At 40.1% G+C, this 24,393-nt stretch overlaps 1 pseudogene; it reads left to right on the top strand.

Annotated features, from left to right (window-relative positions):
* Window positions 1-24,310, top strand: part of LOC146693619 (polypeptide N-acetylgalactosaminyltransferase 17-like) — a 29,972-nt pseudogene extending 5,662 nt beyond the window's left edge.
* The last annotated feature ends 83 nt before the right edge of the window (window positions 24,311-24,393 follow it).

The following is a 24,393-nucleotide window of genomic DNA, read 5'->3' as shown; positions in this document are numbered from 1 at the left end:
CAACAAATTGCATTTTTAGGCTACACCATAGCTTGTGATGAAAAGAAGAACTTTCTATCCGCTTGTAACCTACAGGCTGCCTACCCCGTATGTGTAAAAATGAATAAATATCCCTTAGTGAATACTTTTCTTTGAATACTACTTTTCCTTTTGAGAATCCCTTTTACAAGGGACTGAAAAAACAAACCATAATTGCCGTGACAGGCGATCTTGTTTCACACACACACACACACACACACACACACACACACACACACACACACACACACACACACCGCGGGTCAAGGAGGAGTGAGATATCAGATATCAGTTTTTTCTCAATGCTTATAACCTATAACGCGCCCCCCAAAACAATATTATTATTATTAAAACATCTATAAGGTAGGTTTTGCGCAGCCTGCTCCTTGTCAGACCAAAGTTTTTTTCTTCATTACTTTTAGCTACTTTTACACTGGGTTTTCTCAATAGACAGAAAATGAAAATGAGGAGTCAACAGCCGATATTATCATTGCTTGTAACCCGGTAAATAATTTCGTACATCTCCCCATAAAATAAGCCTTAGTGGAAAAAAGCTCATATTCGAATAAGTTTATTCCCCTCTGTGGGAAAGAGTTTTTTTCTCAGAGTCAACCATGAGGCGAGTTTTGTCAACAGCAATTGTCCATTTGGTAAAACAAATATCCGCCTCTAAGTCGTATTTTACCGTTGCAGAATGTGGAAAACAGACAGCCCTCACAGGAGGCACCCAGGGGCCCACCTCACACACCATAGTTAAAATATTTAAATTTCAACTAAATTTGTAGTAATGATCGGATTTCCTCACTTATCTACACCACACTCCTTGATTTCTTATCGTTTCTTATCGTTCCTCTGTCCCTTAATAGAAACTATCCTCCCTTTCAGTTGTCTTTTGCACTTCCATATCGCAAAGCAGTTACTGTAGGTTATTTTCTGCTTATGCATTAATGTAATTAATTAACTTATTTATCCTTAAGTACGGTAATGACTTGAGTTCTAATGCTTTTTGTCTCTTGAGTTAGCCGTCAATGTGGGATTTTTTTACCCTTTTGTTCAGTTAAAGCTGCCTTTCATTCTTCAACGCAGCTTAAACTCTAATAGGTAAGCTTTCTTGTAATTTCTTAGTTCTGCAGGCTTCTTGAAAGACATCCGAGACTCTTCTTTGGATGCTGGATGCCTTTTGTTTTGTTTTCTGTCAAGATGATCCCACACTGCTTCGATTATCTTGAGGTTCGAACCCTGGAGAGATCAATCCATGACTGATGCGTTGTTTCATCCAGGCATACTTTGACTACAATGGCAGTATGTTTGCGATCATTGTCGTACTGAAAGTTGCTGCCAATCAGACATTACTTGGTATTACATGGTCGATCAAAATCTGGTGGAACTTTTCTACATTCATAATTTGATTAATTTGGATAAGAGCTCCAACAACACTGGCTGAAATCCAGCCTCAAAGCACGGTAGAGTATCCACGCTGTGTTAAAGACGGCTATAGACATTCACTGTTGTATCTCTCTTCGGACCTCTTCCATGCATATTTCAAATTTGGATTCATTACTCCATAAGACATATTACAGCTGATTTCTTTTTCCAGTCAATTTCTTGTGTAATTTGGCACACCTCAGCCTTATTTTTCTCTGTTCTCCTTCCTTAAGAATGGCTTATTAACAGCCACCCTTCCAACTCAGATAACTTTTGATGAAATGTTTACAGCACTTGAGTTACTCGCCACGGCCATCCTAAATGCTAAGAACACTAAACTTTAATTCTAAATTACGTTAACCAGAAAAAACAAGCCAAAGTCGAGATGTTGCTGAGCTGACCTGTGCTATGCTATGCCTTCTAAAGCACGTATAATGTAAACAGAACTGGTCTTTGCACAGAAGCCTGTGGAGCTTCATAATTAACCTCAGTGTGTGAAGAGCACTCTCCATTTAATAATAGCTGTAATAAAATGTTATGGCCGACGGTGTTAAACGCTGCACTTGGGTCTAGCAGGGAAGATTTCAACTTTTCAATACGAATGAAGGCTGAAAACTGATTAGATTAATGTCTGATGATCTTTTCTGTGCTTCTTCAAGTTTGTAACACCAAACATATTAAAGGATGATGTAAGGCTCACAGGAAGAGTTTAATTAGACACACATTTACTATTTTCTTTATACTCTTTCTTTCTTGACATGTTTAATATGATTACTATCAGAGGAGAAAATGACCCTTGTGTAGTTTAAAAAAGTTTTATTTAATCAAACTGTAATGTTGTTGAACTCTGACGGACGTGTCTTTTAATCTTGTCAACAAATCCTTAATCATCTAAATCTGCCATTTATCATCTAGTAAAATGTTCCCTCTGCTTCTGCTGCACATCTCCCCGGACACTCTCCGCTTCACCTGTCCTGTGCAGGTGGTCCAACCCCTGCCTGCCTCCTTAAACTGGGGTGTTTAAATCTCTTTACCTCTGTTGTGAACTTCACACAAAGTTTGTGGTAACAAAATCAAACTGACGAGGATCTCGTTTGAAAAACACACACTCACGAGACAAAATAAAAACAGACTGCTCAAAGCAAAAGCAGAGCCCTCACAGCTGGTAGTACAAAACACAGCGACAACATGCGTATTAGATACCCTCAGTGCCAGAAGCATAAATATGAAAAAATGTGATCACCAAGAGTATCCTAACAACGGCGTTGAGGTGGGTGTTACAGTAAAAAAAAAAAGTAGCCAAATTTTCATCTGAAAATGTTGAATTTTAGTAAAAACAATGCTCTGTAGTTTGATACTGTCGTTACAGACTAAGCAGATGTTTAAAGCCTTCGGACGCTCATTTGAAACGCACTCATTCTCCTTATCAGCTGGAAACATTAAAGCCGTAAAATGACTTTTTCAAACGGATAAAAACTATTGAACAACAGCAATGTTGAGCCTGTTCCAAAATTTGGATGTACATGTGTTGAAGGTGTGGGTCTTGTTGAATTATTAAACATACATTCTTTAATTTTTCGAGCCACAAAAACAACAACTTTTAATTTTCTTCTGCTTGAGTATCGGCCTCGGGTAGCTCTACTTATCATTGCTCAGTCAGTTGTCTGTTTGTGCTACTTTTTTAAGGAGCAGCGTATTATTGGTAAGGGTGACTTTATGTGTTTAGCTACTTAAGTGGAAGTACTGTGGATAGTTTTACCTTACATACATAGATCTACCAATACAGCTTCTGAGGTAACTGTTTACAAAATGTTATAATCTATTCAAAGGTTCTTTGCAATTTTACATTGATAAACATTATCCTTAACACATTTGGCCCACATAAAGTACTATGGCCATCACACTGTCATTTAGAATTGTTTAAATAACTCCTGTCTTAAGTCCTTCCATCAAAAAAAAAAAAAAAAAAAAAAAAAAACATGGTTCACTTTTACATCACAAAATGTTAGAAATATAAGTCGTTCATAACAAACTGAAAGGTTGGGAGTTTAAAAATCCAAACCGATGGAAGAATCAGAATCAGAATACTTTATTGATCCCTGGGGGAAATTATTTTTTGTTACAGTGCTCCATTATAAACCAACATTAAGACAAGACAGACAATACACTAACTAAGAATAGTACAATATATACATATATATACATACATACATACATACATACATAAGTCACTCATAAATAAATAGCTGGAAAAGAAACATGTGTAGCTGTAGCAGCAAACAGTGTGTTAAGTGGATGCGTTGTACAGGGAGATGGCCACAGGCAGGAAAGATTTCCTGTGTCGTTCAGTGGTGCTTTTCGGTAATCTCAGTCTCTCACTGAACGTGCTCCTGTGACTGACCAGCATGTCATGGAGTGGGTGGGAGGTGTTATCCAACATTGTCTTTATCTTGGACAGCATCCGCCTCTCCGACACCACCTTGAGGGTGTCCAGCTCCATCCCCACAACATTGCTGGCCTTACGGATTAGTTTATCGAGTCTGTTGGCATCTGCGACCCTCAGCCTGCTCCCCCAGCATGCAACAGCATAGAGGATCGCACTGGCCACAACAGACTCATAGAAAACTCATAGAAAATAGGAAGCAGAAGTAGAAGACTATAACGTCTCAGAGCACACGGTGTCTATTATTGTGTAGACATGTATAAATAAGAGCTTAATAAAGATGCTTAATTTCTTAAGAAATAAACAGGTGGAGTGATCTTTATCAAAAGTGGATGTTGCATCTGTGGCTAAACCACTGTACCCAAAAAAACTTTAAAAATCTACTGTGTGTGAGGCTGTGTAAGTAAAGCTTGCCCTTCACACCCGCGTGTAATAAACCATTTGTTGGGGGGTTGTGGATTTGGCACCTCAGCATTGTGAAAGTGGGGAAACATGTTTCTGGCTGTGCATAAGATTTCTGCTTACAAATTAGAATCTCAGTTCTAAATGAAATTCAGATGTTTTTTTAAGTATGGCTAATGTATTATTTGACTTCTAAGACACACACACACACACACACACACACACACACACACACACACACACACAAGAACAACACAGAGAAGAAGAAGAGGGGGTCGTTTTACTACGCATCATAAAAACGCAATCATTCATAACATGGACAGTGAGAAGTAAAACTCGTCGTCTTACCACATGTTATATTCTGTAAACTTAAAATAATCCGCAGAAATTAGAGTTTAGTGTTTTAATTCATCTATTAAAAAACACGAGTCAACATTACTGAAGTGACGCTTTAACGATGCGTCTTATCATCGTGTTTATGATGATAAAACATGTTCTCTCGTTAGTAGATGTCTGCGCTGTCACTTGTCACGAAAATGTTCAGAGCCAGGGTTCCTCTTTAATTACCATTGATCGTTAATAGGGTCACAAAAGATTTGTCGCATTATCCCCATAAACAAAATGCTTTTATAGAAATCATTGTGATACAAATATTTAGATTCTTGATTCACAATGTGCACGAACTCAAAATCTTTAGAGGTTCATATTTATAAAGTATCGCAAATAATACATTTATACCATTGTATGAGCTACACTTCTTGTAAAAACTGATTGAAAAAAGCTCCTGTCGTGACCTTCCTTCTGTGAGGACACACACACACACACACACACACACACACACACACACACACACACACACACAGAGAGAGAGGGAGAGGGGGGGGGGGAGATCATTAGGATTGGAGGCGTTTTTTGGATTTTCACTTATTGTCGGCTTTACAGTCACATAAAATTCATTCCAATTTTTTGCCTTTGCTTCAATTAAGGTGTTTCTTTAAATCTACAGCAGCTCCCTTTTCAAAAGGTTTACTGACAACTGACAACGATCAATAGCAGCATACGTGGGGGGAAGAGTATGAGTCTTACGGTGACAGCGGGGCCGTGGGAGCCGGAGGGAGGGGTGAGGGTCCGCGCTAAATTTGCAAAGTTACTGATTTAAAAATTATATTTTTGAATTTTTAATTGCATGACAAACATACGATAGACTCTTGAGCATATTTATATAGCTAAATACACAACGGTATAACCGTGCTAAATAAAAGAGGTCCAAGTACCAAAGCACTCTAATGCAAGCCTCTAAACTGCATGTTGATAAGTACGTGAAGCGTACCTCTACAGCTGAAAACAGATTGTATCCATACTTTGAGGATCTGCTGAATTGTTTTTTTTTTTTGATGAACTGCAGATGATGATGAATTCCTCTTTATTGTAGAAACAGTCCCTAAGCTGTTGTTGCTCATACTTACCGAGTTCCCTAGCTACTTCCTTACTATGTCAGTAAACCTTTTGAAAAGGGAGCTGCTGTAGATTTAAAGAAACACCTTAATTGAAGCAAAGGCAAAAAATTGGAATGAATTTTATGTGACTGTAAAGCCGACAATAAGTGAAAATCCAATCACAGAAGGAAGGTCACGACAGTATCAGTAAATATGAACCTCTAAAGATTTTGAGTTCGTGCACATTGTGAATCAAGAATCTAAATATTTGTATCACAATGATTTCTATAAAAGCATTTTGTTTATGGGGATAATGCGACAAATCTTTTGTGACCCTATTAACGATCAATGGTAATTAAAGAGGAACCCTGGCTCTGAACATTTTCGTGACAAGTGACAGCGCAGACATCTACTAACGAGAGAACATGTTTTATCATCATAAACACGATGATAAGACGCATCGTTAAAGCGTCACTTCAGTAATGTTGACTCGTGTTTTTTAATAGATGAATTAAAACACTAAACTCTAATTTCTGCGGATTATTTTAAGTTTACAGAATATAACATGTGGTAAGACGACGAGTTTTACTTCTCACTGTCCATGTTATGAATGATTGCGTTTTTATGATGCGTAGTAAAACGACCCCCTCTTGTTCTTCTCTGTGTTGTTCTTGTGTGTGTGTGTGTGTGTGTGTGTGTGTGTGTGTGTGTGTGTGTCTTAGAAGTCAAATAATACATTAGCCATACTTAAAAAAAACATCTGAATTTCATTTAGAACTGAGATTCTAAGTTGTAAGCAGAAATCTTATGCACAGCCAGAAACATGTTTCCCCACTTTCACAATGCTGAGGTGCCAAATCCACAACCCCTCAACAAATGGTTTATTACACGCGGGTGTGAAGGGCAAGCTTTACTTACACAGCCTCACACACAGTAGATTTTTAAAGTTTTTTTGGGTACAGTGGTTTAGCCACAGATGCAACATCCACTTTTGATAAAGATCACTCCACCTGTTTATTTCTTAAGAAATTAAGCATCTTTATTAAGCTCTTATTTATACATGTCTACACAATAATAGACACCGTGTGCTCTGAGACGTTATAGTCTTCTACTTCTGCTTCCTATTTTCTATGAGTTTTCTATGAGTCTGTTGTGGCCAGTGCGATCCTCTATGCTGTTGCATGCTGGGGGAGCAGGCTGAGGGTCGCAGATGCCAACAGACTCGATAAACTGATCCGTAAGGCCAGCAATGTTGTGGGGATGGAGCTGGACACCCTCAAGGTGGTGTCGGAGAGGCGGATGCTGTCCAAGATAAAGACAATGTTGGATAACACCTCCCACCCACTCCATGACATGCTGGTCAGTCACAGGAGCACGTTCAGTGAGAGACTGAGATTACCGAAAAGCACCACTGAACGACACAGGAAATCTTTCCTGCCTGTGGCCATCTCCCTGTACAACGCATCCACTTAACACACTGTTTGCTGCTACAGCTACACATGTTTCTTTTCCAGCTATTTATTTATGAGTGACTTATGTATGTATGTATGTATGTATGTATATATATGTATATATTGTACTATTCTTAGTTAGTGTATTGTCTGTCTTGTCTTAATGTTGGTTTATAATGGAGCACTGTAACAAAAAATAATTTCCCCCAGGGATCAATAAAGTATTCTGATTCTGATTCTTCCATCGGTTTGGATTTTTAAACTCCCAACCTTTCAGTTTGTTATGAACGACTTATATTTCTAACATTTTGTGATGTAAAAGTGAACCATGTTTTTTTTTTTTTTTTTTTTTTTTTTTGATGGAAGGACTTAAGACAGGAGTTATTTAAACAATTCTAAATGACAGTGTGATGGCCATAGTACTTTATGTGGGCCAAATGTGTTAAGGATAATGTTTATCAATGTAAAATTGCAAAGAACCTTTGAATAGATTATAACATTTTGTAAACAGTTACCTCAGAAGCTGTATTGGTAGATCTATGTATGTAAGGTAAAACTATCCACAGTACTTCCACTTAAGTAGCTAAACACATAAAGTCACCCTTACCAATAATACGCTGCTCCTTAAAAAAGTAGCACAAACAGACAACTGACTGAGCAATGATAAGTAGAGCTACCCGAGGCCGATACTCAAGCAGAAGAAAATTAAAAGTTGTTGTTTTTGTGGCTCGAAAAATTAAAGAATGTATGTTTAATAATTCAACAAGACCCACACCTTCAACACATGTACATCCAAATTTTGGAACAGGCTCAACATTGCTGTTGTTCAATAGTTTTTATCCGTTTGAAAAAGTCATTTTACGGCTTTAATGTTTCCAGCTGATAAGGAGAATGAGTGCGTTTCAAATGAGCGTCCGAAGGCTTTAAACATCTGCTTAGTCTGTAACGACAGTATCAAACTACAGAGCATTGTTTTTACTAAAATTCAACATTTTCAGATGAAAATTTGGCTACTTTTTTTTTTTACTGTAACACCCACCTCAACGCCGTTGTTAGGATACTCTTGGTGATCACATTTTTTCATATTTATGCTTCTGGCACTGAGGGTATCTAATACGCATGTTGTCGCTGTGTTTTGTACTACCAGCTGTGAGGGCTCTGCTTTTGCTTTGAGCAGTCTGTTTTTATTTTGTCTCGTGAGTGTGTGTTTTTCAAACGAGATCCTCGTCAGTTTGATTTTGTTACCACAAACTTTGTGTGAAGTTCACAACAGAGGTAAAGAGATTTAAACACCCCAGTTTAAGGAGGCAGGCAGGGGTTGGACCACCTGCACAGGACAGGTGAAGCGGAGAGTGTCCGGGGAGATGTGCAGCAGAAGCAGAGGGAACATTTTACTAGATGATAAATGGCAGATTTAGATGATTAAGGATTTGTTGACAAGATTAAAAGACACGTCCGTCAGAGTTCAACAACATTACAGTTTGATTAAATAAAACTTTTTTAAACTACACAAGGGTCATTTTCTCCTCTGATAGTAATCATATTAAACATGTCAAGAAAGAAAGAGTATAAAGAAAATAGTAAATGTGTGTCTAATTAAACTCTTCCTGTGAGCCTTACATCATCCTTTAATATGTTTGGTGTTACAAACTTGAAGAAGCACAGAAAAGATCATCAGACATTAATCTAATCAGTTTTCAGCCTTCATTCGTATTGAAAAGTTGAAATCTTCCCTGCTAGACCCAAGTGCAGCGTTTAACACCGTCGGCCATAACATTTTATTACAGCTATTATTAAATGGAGAGTGCTCTTCACACACTGAGGTTAATTATGAAGCTCCACAGGCTTCTGTGCAAAGACCAGTTCTGTTTACATTATACGTGCTTTAGAAGGCATAGCATAGCACAGGTCAGCTCAGCAACATCTCGACTTTGGCTTGTTTTTTCTGGTTAACGTAATTTAGAATTAAAGTTTAGTGTTCTTAGCATTTAGGATGGCCGTGGCGAGTAACTCAAGTGCTGTAAACATTTCATCAAAAGTTATCTGAGTTGGAAGGGTGGCTGTTAATAAGCCATTCTTAAGGAAGGAGAACAGAGAAAAATAAGGCTGAGGTGTGCCAAATTACACAAGAAATTGACTGGAAAAAGAAATCAGCTGTAATATGTCTTATGGAGTAATGAATCCAAATTTGAAATATGCATGGAAGAGGTCCGAAGAGAGATACAACAGTGAATGTCTATAGCCGTCTTTAACACAGCGTGGATACTCTACCGTGCTTTGAGGCTGGATTTCAGCCAGTGTTGTTGGAGCTCTTATCCAAATTAATCAAATTATGAATGTAGAAAAGTTCCACCAGATTTTGATCGACCATGTAATACCAAGTAATGTCTGATTGGCAGCAACTTTCAGTACGACAATGATCGCAAACATACTGCCATTGTAGTCAAAGTATGCCTGGATGAAACAACGCATCAGTCATGGATTGATCTCTCCAGGGTTCGAACCTCAAGATAATCGAAGCAGTGTGGGATCATCTTGACAGAAAACAAAACAAAAGGCATCCAGCATCCAAAGAAGAGTCTCGGATGTCTTTCAAGAAGCCTGCAGAACTAAGAAATTACAAGAAAGCTTACCTATTAGAGTTTAAGCTGCGTTGAAGAATGAAAGGCAGCTTTAACTGAACAAAAGGGTAAAAAAATCCCACATTGACGGCTAACTCAAGAGACAAAAAGCATTAGAACTCAAGTCATTACCGTACTTAAGGATAAATAAGTTAATTAATTACATTAATGCATAAGCAGAAAATAACCTACAGTAACTGCTTTGCGATATGGAAGTGCAAAAGACAACTGAAAGGGAGGATAGTTTCTATTAAGGGACAGAGGAACGATAAGAAACGATAAGAAATCAAGGAGTGTGGTGTAGATAAGTGAGGAAATCCGATCATTACTACAAATTTAGTTGAAATTTAAATATTTTAACTATGGTGTGTGAGGTGGGCCCCTGGGTGCCTCCTGTGAGGGCTGTCTGTTTTCCACATTCTGCAACGGTAAAATACGACTTAGAGGCGGATATTTGTTTTACCAAATGGACAATTGCTGTTGACAAAACTCGCCTCATGGTTGACTCTGAGAAAAAAACTCTTTCCCACAGAGGGGAATAAACTTATTTGAATATGAGCTTTTTTCCACTAAGGCTTATTTTATGGGGAGATGTACGAAATTATTTACCGGGTTACAAGCAATGATAATATCGGCTGTTGACTCCTCATTTTCATTTTCTGTCTATTGAGAAAACCCAGTGTAAAAGTAGCTAAAAGTAATGAAGAAAAAAACTTTGGTCTGACAAGGAGCAGGCTGCGCAAAACCTACCTTATAGATGTTTTAATAATAATAATATTGTTTTGGGGGGCGCGTTATAGGTTATAAGCATTGAGAAAAAACTGATATCTGATATCTCACTCCTCCTTGACCCGCGGTGTGTGTGTGTGTGTGTGTGTGTGTGTGTGTGTGTGTGTGTGTGTGTGTGTGTGTGTGTGTGTGTGAAACAAGATCGCCTGTCACGGCAATTATGGTTTGTTTTTTCAGTCCCTTGTAAAAGGGATTCTCAAAAGGAAAAGTAGTATTCAAAGAAAAGTATTCACTAAGGGATATTTATTCATTTTTACACATACGGGGTAGGCAGCCTGTAGGTTACAAGCGGATAGAAAGTTCTTCTTTTCATCACAAGCTATGGTGTAGCCTAAAAATGCAATTTGTTGCTAGGCAGATCATCTTAAAGGTTTTTTTTACTGCGTCTGTATTATAGGAAAATAAAATACTATTGAAATCTCTACAGGAAGTCACTCTTTATTCCCATTAAGAAATACAGAGAAAATCGTCATAATATTGAAACAGAATTCAGACTATGAGTTTGCGGAAAACTAGCTGCCGCTCTGTCTCTCTATACAGCACAAAATCAGCTGCTGCATCACCGCTGTGCTTCAGGAACCAAACCCCTCCCCTCATGTATATGGAACATGACGCATCAGGTCTGAAAATGACTAGACAATTCCGGAGTATTTCCGGAAGTGTCATAAGGTCCGGATCGAGGCCTTCCTTAGTAAATATGCTGTATTTGAATATGGCATATTCAAAGCCTTCTTCTTTGGGAGAGCAGATCTCATCGGACACAGGAGAGCTGCTGGGCTGCAGAATGAAATCCATCTTGTGTGTCTGAGGCTTAGAAATTGTGAACTCCTCCTCTCTGCTTTTATTCTCCTCCCTCTAAAAACTTTTTTCTTTTTTTTTCCCAACAACAGATGGCGCGCTTCCGGAGGTTTACCCCCCCTCCCTTCTCAGGATGCAATTCGACACGCTTAGCGACAGATGGCGCGCTTCCGGGGTTCGCCCCCCCTTCTCCGGATGTCGGGGGGTTCCCGCCCCCCCCTTCTCCGGATGCAATTCGTCACGGTCATTACTCGCTTCCGGGGGGGAGGGGCGAGGTCAAAAGGTCATGATTAGGGCCATCAATCACTTCGGATTAAATTTTGTCATAAACCGTATGGGAGTATCTCTCTACTTATTCATGATAACAACAATGACAATAATAGAGCTTTGGGTATCAGTGTTAAAAGAGTGCTACAAAGTGCAAAGAAACCATGGAAAGAGAAGACAAAGGATAGCTGAAGCTGCATAAAAGGAAGAGCCAAGCTATTTCACGCCTGAGAAGTTTTAAAATGAGACACTTGAGGCTGTGGGATCAGGTTGAACGGATTTTATTTAAAAAAAAACATCACAAGCACACATAAAACACACACCAAAACAGGACCCCTCTTGGAGAACTTGTCGTAAAAGTAAATTTTTAGTAACCATAAAAAATGAAGGTTTTGTACTAATTCAAAAAAGCTGAGCGCTTGGTGGTGAACTGAATCAAAGGCTAAATACTGTCAAGAAATTAGCATGCAATGAGGGACCTTATTAACCCCGCTAAGACAACTGCCACATCCTGTTGATGTCTTTTTGTGGATCTCATTTTCGAGCTCAGTGCATAACTTAAGGTATACCGTGCAGTTCTCTCACTGCCCCCTGCAGAGCTCAACTCGGCTGAATCAAACAGAATTAGTGATAAAACTGGGACGACACAAGGAACTTTCTATTTGACTGAAGTGGATGAAAAAAGTGGTGCTCTTAAAAGATGTTATAAACTTTGTTTCTGCACAAAGTAAAGTCAACTAAATGTGTGAGTGTGTGTGTGTTTGCACTTTTTTCAGGTCAGAACCAGTTCTAGCTAGAATAAAAGAAAACCACAAGAGGATTATCTTGCCGTCAATCGACAACATCAAGCACGATACCTTTGAGGTGGAGCGCTATGAGAACTCTGGCCATGGCTACAACTGGGAACTGTGGTGCATGTACATTAATCCACCCAAAGAGTGGTGGGAGGAGGGAGACATGTCTGCACCAATAAGGTATGCCAGCTTCTCCCATTTAAACGTGAACACAGATCTCACACTTCTGAGATGTATTTTTTTCCACTTCTTTAAGATTTTCAATAAAACTGCCACCAAGTTCTTTTTTTAGTTTTGGGGAAGATTAGGGGAAAACAAGAAAAAAAGCTCCTGATGGGAAACCAGACTTCATTAAAGCAATAAAAAAATTACAGCCTAAATTAGAGAGTGGTGAAAATAGGATTTTAATTATCTGATTATCACCCATATATTTGTGTTAAATTGGATTTCCTTCCATTCTTTAATTAAAAATAAGAATAAATTGCATGAGTATGCACAAAAATGTTTAGATTTACCCTCCACATAATAGGCTGAAATATAAAGTGTGAAACTTTGCATAGTGGAGATTTGGGTTGTAGAAAAGTACTCCAAAATAAACATCAGATAAAGCCACAAAAAAACACATTCTGGTGTTTGCAAACGCTCAGTGTCACATGATAGTGTGTTTTCCTGGCTGCAGGACGCCTGCCATGATTGGATGCTCCTTTGTGGCCAATCGGGACTACTTTGGAGAACTCGGTCTACTCGACTCAGGCATGGACGTCTACGGAGGGGAGAACATCGAACTAGGCATCAGGGTTTGTGTGTCACCCAGTTTCCTCTTGTTCCTGCTCCCTCTTTACCCCTGTAGGTTTTAAGTGGAGCAGTGGCCACCGTAGCGTGGCACCACTGATGAGGCCCCATTAAGAGTCCTGGAGGACCAGTCCTGTGTGAGCAGCTCACAGCAGGGCAATGGAGATAAATAGGTCACGTAGAGCAGAGCAGGAAGGTTGGAGTTTGTTTCTGTACATTTTGAGAGATTGGAGAGTCTTTTGTTTTTCTGCAAGGTTATTAGATTTTTCCTGAAAAAATAACGTCAAACATTTTCACAACCCGAGTGTGTTGGCTTTTATCCAGCAAGCTAAACAATCAAATATTTTTAGAAAGACAAAAACGGTTGCCTTGTCTTTGAGTTGACTTGGTCATAACTTGAATCTGAAATGGAAAGTTCTTATATCTTGTCATCAAAAATATCAAGATTCCCCCCAAAATTAAGTCTAGATAAGTAAACGTGTACAGATGCAATAAAACAGCTAAAATTCAGCTTCAACGCACCTATAAATATATTACAACTGCTGGAGATGAAGTATTAGCAAAGACATGAATCTAGCCCACAATGTCACATCTCAAGAACCACATTTCTTTCTGTTCCTCTTTTACTACAAAGCAGTGGGACACATATCCAGAGTTGCCCTGCGACAACAACATTTCTACATTTCACTACAACCCTTACAAGAGGATTGTTTGGATGTGTCCAGGGAGAAGGCCCTCATTCAGAGAAACTCTTTCATAACAAGCACTTGAATCAATGACTGTTTGGGTTTTAACAGGATTCTTGGGATAATGAATGTTAAGCGGTAGATATCAGCACCTCTATGGGGCAATTTTGCATGGTTGTTGTCCAACATCTTTTACATGAAATCATAGTACTGCTTATTTATCTTAGAGTGTGGCAGAGAGCAGTAAAATGTTTTTTTTTGGCATACCCTCTGTTGGTTAGCACCCGTGTCCTTGGGTAACAGAAACACATAGGTTATCTTTAAAACCTATGTGCCCATTTTCTGTTTGTAGTGCTCCTTATCTGTGGATGGAACATGTTTCATATTGTTCCCAGTGTGAAGAAAGACTGACGGACCTACTTTTTATCCAGTAGGAATGTTTGTCAGGAGTGAAATAGGTTGCATCTGTGCAATTGTTTGGCGACCTGTCAGTTTGAAGTTTCTGTTACGCTCACATCACTTTGACGTGGGTTCAGATAGCTTGGATATCCATGTCTTCATTATGTTCACAGCAGAAGGCTCGTGGGTTGGACACACTCAGCAGATACTTTATTAGATACACCTTGTATGGGGCGATCGTGGCTCAAGAGTTGGGAGTTCGCCTTGTAATCGGAAGGTTGCCGGTTCGAGCCCCGGCTTGGACAGTCTCGGTCGTTGTGTCCTTGGGCAAGACACTTCACCCGTTGCCTACTGGTGGTGGTCAGAGGGCCCGGTGGCGCCAGTGTCCGGCAGCCTCGCCTCTGTCAGTGCGCCCCAGGGTGGCTGTGGCTACATTGTAGCTTGCCATCACCAGTGTGTGAATGTGTGTGTGAATGGGTGGATGACAGGTTGTGTAAAGCGCTTTGGGGTCCTTAGGGACTAGAAAAGCGCTATACAAATACAGGCCATTTACTTGTCAGTATTAGGTTGGACACTCTTTTGCCTTCAGAGCTGTTTTAATTCTTCATGGCATAGATTCAACAAAGTACTGGAAACATTCCTCAAAGATTGATCGTGGCATGATGGCCTCATGCAGTTGATGCAGATTTGTCAGCTGTGCATTCACGATGGGAATCTCGTGATCTATCTGATTGAGATCCCCTGACTGTGGAGACTTTCCTGTTAGCTCACAAGAGTAGCACCTGATATGGTCCTCTGCTGCTCTAGCCCAAATTCTTCAAGGTTCACGGTTCAAAGTAATGCAAAAGTGGTTTTTAAGAAGAAGTTATCTGTTTTACTGTTGCCTTCTTGTCAGCTCAAAGCAGTCTCTGGTCGGGTCTGGTATCAACAAGATATTTTCACCCAGAGAACTGTCTCTCATTGGATATTTCCTCTTTTTTGGACCATCCCTTGGGATAACCCTAGAGATGGTAATACAGAAATATCCTAGTAGATCAGGAGTTTCCAAAATACTCAGACCAGTCCTTCTGTCAACAACAACCATGCCTAACGTGTCTTAAATCTTCTTTCTTTTCCATTTTGATGCTCAGTTCTTCTGTGAGTACCCTGCCGAGATCCACTTTCTGGGTAAATTATTCATTATGAGAGCAGTTAATCTCCTTTTGAAGCTTGTGGATGTGCACAACAATTCTACCTAACAGTGAGAGGTCAATTCAGGGTCCAGTGGTTTGATCTCACTCACAGTCCTGCATGAATGAATTCACAGCACCATGTCCTGTTCTCATCTGTTCTTCAAGGGGTTTTCCTCTGAAGCCTCTGTGTTTGTTTAAGGGCTGTGTTTTTCTGTGGCTGGGATAGTTCCTAATTGGTCAGTTGCTGGCTTTGCACATTTGTTCTCCAAACCTGCAGAGGATACCTCAGTCTTGACCTGCTGATTTTGATGGCTATCATTGTGAATGAAGTAAGGATTACAGCTAGGTCATTGGATTCCACCACTGATCAACTTAGAGATTGTAGCTACATGATGCCCTTATTTGGGCATGTCCATTTTTCCTGAGGTTGTGTAGAAGCTTTTGGAAAAAGGGATGAGTACCACTGGCTGTTTCCAGAGAGGATCCTGGGAGGAAGTTATCTTGTTCAGCTTCCTATTTCTTCAATAGCAAGTCTGCTAGGTCAAAAAGCTCTTTTTTAAAGTTTTGCATTAAGAGCTGTTTCAGTAGCTCTAGATGCACCATAACATTGTTCTAGCCATTCTGATATCATTTTCAGCTCAGCTGCTGGGTGGTTTGTATGAGGAGATAATTGATTCAACCTTCATGCTCTGAGGTTTCTTTTCTAAACCACTTCACAAGCAGGTGAAGCTCTTCTGCTGCAGTTAATTCTTAAACCTTTAGCACCAAAAATGAATGATGTCCAGTAGTTCTCCACTTTATCATTATACTTTCTTTGACCTCTGTTAATGAGAAGCAACAAAAGGAACGAATCTTGGTCAGGAAGAAGAAATACTCTTGTACACATTTAAGGCTATTCATCATCTCTCTCCTCCATATCTCTCTGATCTGGTTCAGATCACTGCCCCATCTCGATGTCTTAGATCTTCTTCTTCCCTTTCTCTCTCCGTCCCTTCCCCCCGTCTTGCCACCATGGGGAGCAGGGCTTTCAGCTGCTCTGCTCCACGACTCTGGAATTCCCTACCTCCTGATTTAAGAAATATCTCTTCCATCTCTCTCTTTAAGTCCCAACTCAAAACTCACTTGTTGTCTTATGCTTTTATGATTGTGTAAACTGCTTGCTTTTATGCTTCTTTTTTTATTCTGTTGTTGTGTAGCTCTTGGGGCTATGCTAGCATTCATGTCTTATTGTTCTGGCCCGCTGTCCTACATCAAAGCTGGGAAATAGCATGGTGAACTGTAGAAGATGTTTTGGCCACATCTTCAAGCATGACTTGTGCTTCTGACCGTCTCTTCTTGTTGATCTTTAATGACATGCCTGGAATCATCATGGTGTATTCGCTGACTGGGAGAGTGCTCTGGATGATACGTTGTCACAGCAAACAATATAAGTAAAAAAACATGCATTTATGTATGTATACTCACAGTTGGAGCTTAAAAGTTAACCCAGTGCTGAAGTGCCGAAAACCTCAGCTCCTCTTGATGCCCCTTAAGGTTGGCTAGAAAAAAATGAATAAAAGCAACAATTAGATATTTTTTATATAACAGAAAACAAGAAGAAAAACCGAGAAGGACTTCTAAATGTACAGATTTAGCTTTCATTAGTTCCAGCACAAAGAAAACACGTCCTTCCAGGTGCTCTATGCTCCAGCTGTTAGCTGTAATTGACTTTATAAATCAGGACATCGCGGCGACTGTGCATCTGCCTATTTATATTTCCTGCTGCCCAGCAGCCAGCAGTATATTATTGTGAGCTTTAATTCATACTCCTACTACCCACAGGTGTGGCTGTGTGGAGGCAGTATGGAGGTGCTGCCTTGCTCCAGAGTGGCTCATATTGCACGAATGAAGAAACCTTACCACAGTAACATAGCTTTCCACACACGCCTTAATGCCCTGCGTGTGGCAGAGGTCTGGATGGATGAGTACAAGTCCAATGTCTACCTGGCCTGGAACATCCCCATGGAGGTGAGAACGGCATTTTTCTGCACCAAGACCTCTCTTAGAGAGGATGCTGTCAGTCATGCTTGTCTGTTTGTGACTATCAGATGTCCATGTTCAGAGCCAAACAGTTTTTCTTTTGGTTCCACAATTTATGTAGAGACTTTAGGCATAATAACTTCCTTTGCTCTTGCAGAACCACGGTATTGATTACGGAGACATATCACAGAGGGTTGCACTGAGGAAGAGTCTGCAATGTAAGAGCTTTCACTGGTACCTAGACAACGTTTACCCAGAGATGAGGAGGTACAACGATACGCTGTTCTACGGTGAGGTGAGCCATGAAGGACAAAGACACAGGAAAAAGTAAGTTTGTAGATGTAAGATCTGATGTACAAATTAAACCACTGAAATTAAATAAATGATACTTACACAAAGTCCTAAGAAACTTGTATCTCCTCCACAGACCAAAATATAACAAGAAAGCAGGGACTCAGACAGCATGTACATCCACATCTTCTCAGCTGTTAATAGAAAATAAATGAGATTTAGAACTTTGTCTGATCCACACTGACACATCCTTGTTTTTAGCCTTTATACATTTTTAATCGGTAATTATTTTGGGGAATATTCATATTTTATGAATTAAGTCTGACTCTTTTTTTTTGTGTATTTAAGGTCCGCAATTCTAAAGCAAGCCACCTGTGTATGGATCAGGGTGTGAAGGAGAACCACACAGCCACCCTGCACCCATGCCATGGGTGGGGTCCTCAGGTACAACACTCTTCCTCACCACCATACTAAAGAGTATACTCCATCTTTTTCCAGTTGCTTTGCTTTCTCATGAAAACATACAGTGAGCTTCTCCGGTGATGTGATTTGCAGCTGTGTCTCAATCACAGGCTCAGCTGAAATCCTCCAAGGAGCGAGTTCTGCTGTCAGAATAAAATTGTGTCTTGCACTTTTTGTGTTGAAGCCCTGAGTCAGCCAGTGTCAGCTCTTCATCCCTTCAGCCCTAAGGGCCTCTCTTTTTAGCTCACAGTGGTAAACAGGTGCTTTAGGCAGAAAGTCAAGGCTTCAGTGGTAAAATGCTAAAGGAGCTAAAATTTCAATTCAATTCTGGAAAAATGAGTGCCGCTGATAGGTTTGTAGCTTGAACCCATCCGCTGGAACGTTAAAGGCAATATAATTACACTGCAAAGCAAGACACGAAGTAGGCAAGCTTCATGTTACTCGTGCACGGGAGAGAACCGGACAATCGCCGTTCCTTCGCTTGGCCCCAGTTGCTCTCGTCCGTCCTCCCGTACCACTGTCCTTTTATTGAGGTTACATGAATATGCATAAGTTCGTTAACATATGACGTCTACATACACACAAAGAGTAATAAATTCAAATTCAAATTTTATTTGTCACATACACAGTCATACACAGTACGATATGTAGTGAAATGCTTGGACAACTGCTCGTGACCTAAAGAAAACAAAAAAGGAAAGGCTATGAATAAGGTAGGAAATAAATATGAAAAATTAAAAAGGGGTAAATTTAACTAGGAAGGAATAAAATATAAATTAAGGTTAAAAATGAAATAACTGTACAACACAAATTAGAATGAAGGGTAAATTTAACTGGGAAGAATAAGATAAAATATATAAATTAAAGTTGAAAATAAAATAACTGTACAACAAAATACACCAATACACAGTATAGAACTATATAAGAATGTATGAAGAAATCTAAATATAAATAAATATATACACAATAACAGCAGCTGTACAAGTATTAACCGGAAATGAAGAATATAGTGACCAGTGTTGTGCAAAAACAAAGTCCAGAAAGTCCAGTGTGTGTGTAAGAACTGTATGTGTGGGTCAGTACTGTGTGGTGGTGTGATTGAGAGACCGTATCGCCTGCGGGAAGAAGCTCCTCCTCAGTCTCTCTGTGTTGGTCTTCAGGGAGCGGAATCGCTTTCCTGACCTCAACAGAGAGAACAGTCTGTTGTTGGGATGGCTGAGGTCCTTCACGATCTTCCTGGCCTTGGTCCAGCACCGCCTGCTGTAGATTGAGTGCAGGTCAGGGAGCTCGGAGCGGATGGTGCGCTCAGCTGACCGCACAACCCTCTGTAGAGCTCGTCTGTCCTGCATGGTGCTGTTCCCGAACCAGGTTAAGATGTTTCCCGCCAGGATGCTCTCTATGGTGCACGAGTAAAAGTTCCTGAGCACTTTGGAGGGCAGTTGGAAGTCTCTCAAGCGTCTGAGGTGGTAGAGACGCTGACGGGCCTTTTTCACCACGGTGTTGATGTGACAGGACCATGACAGGTCCTGCGTGATGTGAACTCCGAGGTATTTGAAGCTGTCCACTCTCTCCACTGGGCACTCGTTGATGACGGGGGTCTGGTAGTTCCTCTCCTGCTTAGTGCTGAAGTCCACTATCAGCTCCTTTGTCTTACTGACGTTTAGAAGGAGGTTGTTCCTCTGGCACCAGTTCTCCAGATTCCTAATCTCCTTCAGGTAGGCCGTCTCGTTGTTATCAGAGATCAGGCCCACCACGACGGTGTCGTCAGCAAACTTGATGATGGTGGTGGAGCTGGTAGTGGCCACACAGTCATATGTGTACAAAGAGTACAGCAGGGGGCTCAGAACACACCCCTGGGGGGCTCCAGTGCTGAGAGTGGTGGAGGCTGAGACATGTCCGCCCATCCTTACTGCGTGCGTGTGTGTGTGTGTGTGTGTGTGTGTGTGTGTGTGTGTGTGTGTGTCTGTGTGTGTGTGTGTGTGTGTGTGGACTGCTGATCAAAGGGTCAAACATCCTTGGTCAGGAAGAGGGTAGCCTCCCCCTCACCCTAGATGGTTCATCCTAGATAACACGGTGAGGAAGTCCTGCAGTTCATCTAAACAAAGACTAGACTAGAACAGACGCAACTACGTTAATCCTACCATAAAACAATAAAACACGGTATGACCTCTCATGCTCCCAAAGTGCTGTCTAATACACACACAGTTTGCAGACTATCAAGGATCAAAACCTCTACCAATCTACAATTAATTACAAAACTCTAAGCATATATAAGTAAATATTTCTAAGCATAAATGACAATCAACAATACAAATCTAACAGCCGCATCACACTTTCTTCACAAGACATGCTTCAGTTGCATTTTTTAAAGTTATCCTTTTGATGGAACAAAAAGTCTTCAGTTTTTATTAGACCACCAGTTTTTCACACTTGCACTTCCACGGAGATAAAAGCGACCCCATGGTGTCTTAGCGTGGGTTCTCTCCAGGTAGTCCGGCTTCCTCCCACAGTCCGATGACATGCACGTTAGGTTAAATGGTGACTGGCTGTAGGTGTGTATGCAAAACAGATAAAGCACATAAGTGCATAAAATAAAGTGCGATATGAATATCTGTGAAAAGATGAATGTAACTTGTAGTGGTCAAAGATACTAGAAAAACATTTTAATAAATACTCTGTTCTTAAGAAGAAGCAGTGACATCTAGGGACCACAAGTGGGATTTTTTAAGATTTTGAGTCCAAACGCTGTTAAATCACCTAACTTTTGTATGATGTACTGCAAACAGGATGCAGTTACTCTGCAAAAAGACCCAAACTGGGCTGACTGGGTGGTTGATGGAAAGCTTTATCTTTATATCTTTTGCAAGGCATTGCAACCACTATTCATGCTTTGTTAGGAACAGAATGCGATATAAACAATTTCCCAATCAGTCTTTATCGTCAGCACACTCAAAGCCTCAGAGCTAGATGCAACCAAAGGAACTGTTTTATCTGCACTGCTAAAGTGGAAATTACTATTAATCTGAACGAAAAAGCTGAAGTGAAAGACACAAAGGTTAGAAAACAGAGCGGGAAGAATCTGACTCACTTCTGCTTTTTCTTTCTGTCAAGTTGAGAAAACTGCAGAATTTGGTGTATATAAAATGTTAGGGCTATATGTGGGTTAGAACTCTGCTGAAACAACACTGTGATTAGCAGTGATGTACAGGAAAATCTTTGTGTTTAGCACTCAGTGAAGAACAAAGACATGTTTTGCCTCTCAGCAGTATTGGGAACAACACCATCCTCTTGTTCAAAGCAGCAAAAAAAAAACCCAACAGCTTGCATAATCAAGGAAAATTCCTGCCAGGTTACCTTCAACTTGTACATCATCACATACTTATTTCATCGTTAGCTAATAAAGAGAAGAGTATTCACTCAGCCAGTTCAGTAACTTTCCGTTTACTGTATGTGTGACGTATCTGTTTTCCTCTTAGTTAGGACGCTACACTAAAGAAGGTCAGCTGTTTCTGGGACCCCTAGGCAGCACTGGTGAGGACACTCGTTGTGTGGTGTACGATCAGATGAGCAACTTTCCTCAGCTCCTCAATTGTGAAAAGGTGACCAACGTGAAACAGAAGACATGGCATTTCTCTCAGGTCAGAAGTGTAAAGAAATCTCTTTTTCAATGATATAACTGAGTGTTTATAAGAGAAACTAAAATTTACTGGCATAGAGTTGAGAGGAAAAGTATCTATATGTCAGATTTTAAAAGGGACCTATTGAGCTCATGTCTGGGTCCATTCTTTTTTCTCTTGGACTCTAATATGAGAGTAGCTTTGCATGAATCTTCATTTCTCTCATACTCAGCATTGCTGCAGCCCCGTAGTTCATGCTTTATCTGACAGAACCGCCTTTATATTCCGAATACCTCCGTTGAAGCCACCTTTCTTTGTGTTAAAACCCTCACAAACAGAAGGTTTTAACACCGGGGCCAGTAGGACTTCACAGATAGATCTGTCTGTTTGTGATGACTATATTAGGATATCATCTCTGCTATTACTGAAATCAAAGCAGTCTGGTTAACGGGGATTATTTGCACATAAATTGAGACTTTGGCTATGATTAATATGAACAATAACTGTTGTAAAATTATATTTATGCTAGAAAATAAGGGGTCCTCTTAAGACAACTAAACCCAGACTGCTTAAAGGGTAACAAGCGACTCAATATACCTTTTACTTTGGCATTGATTCTCTTTTTCTTTTAATGTGAAAAACCTTTTGTAAGTCAATTTTCTGTTGGTCTTTTAGTTCTGTTTGGGTAACCTTTAAAAACTAAAGAGTTACAGCCTGTAGCACGGGAAGAGGAGAGCTTGAACAGTGATGCTGCAGACCTTCTGCCACATCGATTCTTTGTCACACAGCAGGACAAGCAGTGAAGAGTCCTGCAGACGTAGAAGTCTTAGGGAAATAGGGAGACCTTACTTATTTTATATAGATGTAAGGTAAAAAGTTAGTGCCATTTGTTTAAGAAAGAGGTTGCAACAGTTCACATAAGGCCCGGTCTGGTTACATACTGTTCTGTCACCATCACGCATTGTTCACAGACCATCTGTGAAATCTGTTAAAACCAAAGTATTGTATCTCCTTCTGCCTTGCAGAACGAATCGATCATAAATCGGGCTACTGGACGCTGTCTGGAGGTGGTGCCGGCTAATGTTTACTCCGGCCACCTGCTGGTCCTGCAGCCCTGCTCGGGGCAGAGGTGGACCATCAAGAACACTATGAAGCAGTGATCGCCTGGCCAGTTTCATTGGGACCAATTACAAAGGCTATTTCCAAGAGCTGTCACCTGACGTTACCTTGGCCAGTGGACAATCAATGATGCGGGGGCTCCTTAGCTTTTGAAATAAGACTCAAAAATAGATGGCTTTAAGGAGACGAGTGATGAGGTGGTTTGGAAACAATTGATGTTTTTTTGTTTTTGTTAGTTTTTTTTTAAAAACATGGACATTCAACGTGGTGAAAGTTTAGCATGAGGACCATTTCTCTATATGAATTTTACAAACTTTCAATGTGATGTTGCCATAATTCCTGTGTGCCACTTCTTTACAGTGTTTAAGTTTTAGTAGACATTTAATCGACCAAAAGCGTGTTCTTTCTTATGTGAAGGGGAAAAAAAGTTTCCATCTTCCATCAGTCTTTCTGCAATATTTCATTCATTTTGTGCCACGGACCGGCCCTAAATAACTAAAATGTGTTCATAACACACGGGAAAAGACACAGGGGAACTGAGGTAACGATAAAAACAATAAATATGAACGATAAAACGAAGAAAAAAACCCCCGGTAAACCATAAATTGCACACCTGAACCTCAACACTCGCGGCCCGGTACCAAACGACTCACGGACCGGTACCAGTGCATGGCTCGGGGGTTGGGGACCGCTGGTCTATGGTACTTAGAAATTAAGGAATGGCTACTCGTGACAGGAGAAAATTTTACACAGTTTAGCAAAAATGCCTGAAAAGTGATTCTTATGTTTTTCAGAAAATTCAAATCCTTGTAAATATTTATAATTTGAAGAAAAATATGCTAAAAATATTACTTGGTGTACTTTTTTTTTCAAATCACCCCAACAAGGACTCTGGGCTAAATCTCACTTCTATGTTTTATGGATTCTGACTTTTATTGCTATTTTTCCACCAAGCATTCTGTAGCATCAGATGCAATATATCTCGTAGCATGAAGTACTGTAAGCAGTTGGGTACAAAGTTTCTTTGCGCTAAGTTAATTTATTTGGTTAACTGCTGTGTGCCATAACTACTGAAAACCTAGTCAAACATAGGAAGCACTTTTTTGGACAAAGGGTTGGAACATGAACGAGAGAGGAGGATTGAATCAGGAATGCACAAAAGTACCAATAGTGGAAATGCAGGAGGCCTTAAAGGCTGAAATTATTAACGTACTGAGATGTATATGATGTCATATATTAAATTGCATAAGTGTGATCAGCTGGATTTTTGCTCCCAAGATTGTCTTCCAATAAACAACTGGTTTCCTGGGTTGTGCTTTGTTACTGTGTTTTAGGATACATCTGCAGTCTTTAAATTTGTCATACTTTAATTAGTATGCTTATTTTTTTCAG

This window comes from Copadichromis virginalis, linkage group LG14 (assembly GCF_057382275.1).
Source record: "Copadichromis virginalis isolate Kocher_CV1m ecotype Utaka linkage group LG14, C_Virginalis_male_GT1.1, whole genome shotgun sequence".
Lineage (NCBI taxonomy): Eukaryota > Metazoa > Chordata > Actinopteri > Cichliformes > Cichlidae > Copadichromis > Copadichromis virginalis.
The sequence above is the reverse complement of the archived record's forward strand: the minus strand, read 5'-3'. Positions and strand labels throughout refer to the sequence as shown.